This window comes from Mercenaria mercenaria, chromosome 18 (assembly GCF_021730395.1).
Source record: "Mercenaria mercenaria strain notata chromosome 18, MADL_Memer_1, whole genome shotgun sequence".
NCBI lineage: Eukaryota > Metazoa > Mollusca > Bivalvia > Venerida > Veneridae > Mercenaria > Mercenaria mercenaria.
In genome coordinates this window covers 62,595,904-62,599,612 of record NC_069378.1, presented here as the reverse complement: position 1 = coordinate 62,599,612, position 3,709 = coordinate 62,595,904, and positions in this window count along the sequence as shown.

Sequence of the window (3,709 nt, the reverse complement as noted above, 5' to 3'; positions counted from 1 at the left end):
TATAATGGGCTGAATACCAGGTAAAAAAGCAATACATCTAAGAATTTGGGGTAAGGCATCAGGAATATAAATCATATGTAAGAGGTTCTCTAAAATCTGATTTTCATCTTATCTGTAGTTAAAATAAAAAATTGCCAAAAACACGCTAAAATCTAATCAAAACATCAAATAACTGTGAAAAAATGTTATTACGAATCAGTGAGGATAGCTGTTATCATTTCGGCATATGAAGCTCTATCGAAAAAAAAATCCTAAAACATTTAAATGAAACTTGACTGTTACTACAAAATGTTTTAAATTGCTATCAATTTTCTTCATACATTGCAACAAGTACCGGTATTAATCAACGTTTTGAAGTCTGAAACTCAGAATTTTAAAAGACTTAAATGCTTAATTTTCTTTTGTGGCTATACAGTTGGACTGAATTTAATAGATCTGGGCACAATTATTGTAATAGTAACTTGAATAAGAGAAATACCCATTATTTACATAAATAAATTCTTTGTTACTCAGGTTTCAAATTTAAATTACGATTACATAATTATGTAATAATAACTTGAATAAGAGAAATACCCATTATTTACATAATCTTGATCGAAATAGTGAACCTCCTGCATTACATGCAGAAGGTCAAAACAACGCTGTGAATTTACACCTGGATGCATCATCAAATATAAGGTACCTAGACAATAAGGATGAGGTACGTATGTTTACTGGTACAAATAAACTTGGATTTATTTTCTATTTTTATTGTTCTAATCAGTTTCTAATTAGTGAGCACTTTTATCATTATTTTACAATGTTAGACATAACTTTATTAAGGGAAATCCCCATTATTTACAAAATATTGGTCAAAATGGTGAGTTTCCTGCATTACCTGTTAAAGGTCAAAACAATGTATGTGATTTGATACCTGGATGCATCATCAAACATAACCATTATACCTAGACAATTCAATGGAATTCAAATCAAGTCCCAAGTTTTTCTCTTATACGTTTAATTAAACAAGAGGGTCATGATGTCCCTGGATCGCTCACCTGAGTAATATGAGCTACATATTTCAGTAGGTGAAATTCATGGTCAATGAAATTCAGTTTTACGATTTGTGTGCAAAACTGTGTATGTCATCAAAATTTCAAGGCTGTACCTTAAAAAACAAGAAAGTAAGTCAGTAGGTCAAGGAGGTCACAGTCAAGTAACATCATATAACTTGGGGTCATCAGGTAATTATAATCAAACAGTTTTGGAAATAGGATCAGATTATTTGTAAGTATTTTCCTATATAGCTCACATAATAACTAAGTGACTCCAGGGCGGGGCCTCTTTTAACCCCAGGGGCATAGTTTGAACAATTTTGGTAGAGATCTACTAGACAATGCATCATACCAAATAACAAAAGTCTAGGTCGAATGGTTTCAGACAAGAATACTTCTAAAGCTTTTTCCTATATCACTCTATATAAACCATGCGACCCCGGGGCGGGGCCATATTTGACCCTAGGGGGATAATTTGATAAATCTTAGCAATGGACCACTAAATGATGCTACAAACCAAATATAAAAGCCCTAGGCCATGTGTTTTTGTACAAGAAGATTTTCAAAGTTTTCCCTATATAAGTATATAAACCTTGTGACCCCGGGGCGGGGCCATATTTGACCCTAGGGAGATAATTTGAACAATCTTAGTAGAGGACCATTAGATAATTCTACACACCAGATACCAAAGCCCTAGGCCCTGTGGTTTTGGACAAGAAGATTTTTAAAGTTTTTCCTTTCAGTTGCCATGGCAACCAGAGTTCTGCATGGAATTCAATTTTTTGAACAATTTTGAAAGGGAGCCATCCAAGGATTATTCCTGTGAAGTTTAGTTTAATTCTGCCCAGTGGTTTTAAAGAAGAAGATTTTTTAAAGAAATTGTTGACGGACGACGGACTACGCACGACTAACGACGCACGACGGACATCAAGCGGTCACAATAGCTCACCTTGTCACTTCGTGAGAGGTGAGCTAAAAAGCACTCTGAATACCGGAAACTCTGAATTCTGAAAACCGGACGGTTGTTCATGGCCACAAAGGAATATTATGCATAAAAATTCCCAAAAAGGGTCAAAACTTGTGTATTATCACTTTGAATTAATTTTAAAAACATAATCTCAAGCAGGTGACAATTTTTTGTTTACCATCTTACAATCATGAAAGTTACCTGAGTAAATGTGAAAAACATTTATATGTTTGTTTGTATTTTGTATATTAGCTATAAGCTAACAAGACAAGACAATTTTATTGCAACTCATTTAGGCTTAAAAGCCCATCATGACATAAATGTTACATAATACAAGACATACAGCAAACAGTGGTGTACATCACGATATAAAAGTTACTATAAAGAGTTATATAACATGTAGACGAACGACAGAAAAGAAAAAGTCACAACCATAAAACACACAAACAAAACAAAAGCGGAGAAGGCCATCTTTGACAAGTTTACAAGAGTTGTACAACTTGACATAGATCTATTTAAATCAACAAACAGAAGCAAAATTAATGCTTAGATAAGTAGTTTCAAAACAGAAGCAATTAACCAAATAGATACTATATATATGGGCCGTTTAACAATACATTTAAATACAACATATATAGAACAATCAGTTCAATCACAGCCTTGTCGAAACGAAATACAAGACCTGAGAAAACACACACATTTAACTACAACCATAATATAAAACATATTAATATAGAGTATTACAGAGTAGACTGTCTAAGTTTAAATGCATTAAATATAAATATTCCTAAATTTTGTATTATTTTCTTATTTTCGGAGTTCAAAAGTTCTATAAATTTAAACATATTTGGTCTAATCCAGTATTTTCTTGTATATATTGTTTTCTTAAATCATTATACAAATCACATTCTATTATAAAATGGTATTCTTCTTCTAATTTTTGACAAATAATACATTTCCTTTCATCTAATGGAGTGCTAACTGGTCTTACCCATCTTCCAGCTTCTACTTGTAATTTATGAGAAGATACCCTTAAACGTGTAACAGATATACAAAATTTATTTACATTAAAATATTCAAGATACGGCTGAAATCTAAAAAATTGAAATTCTCTTATACAATAAAGCTCTAGAAGAATTATTTATTCTTGAATTCCAATTTTGTATAAATTGATCATTTAATCTTTGTTTAACCATATATAAAAACATATCGACATTACCTACACCTTGATATATCCAAGCATCTACAAAACCCAGCGAACAAAGTAAATCTTTAAGAAAAGAGCACCAGTTATGTCTACCATGATTTTCAAAGTCGTTTTTCAACAATGTGTATGTAATAAAAACATATTTATTATGACCAAGTTGTAATATTTTTAACCAATATTTTACTATATTATACATGTGAATTGTTCTGTAAGATACTCGACCCAATTCGCCATACATGAAGTCATTCTGAGTTACCTTTTTAACTCCTAAAAGTTTCTTGCAAAATTGCATGTGCACCCTCTCGACGGATAAATCATTTACAAAACCCCAAACTTCGCTGCAATAGTTTAAAATAGGTGACACAAGCTTATCAAATAATTCCAATTTATGTTTTGGTGATATATAAGTAAACTTATACAAATATTTATTTAATTTGAATATTGCTTTTTGTGCTTGGCCTGCTAAAGTATTTTGGGCTGAACTCAGTGACCCTCCACAAG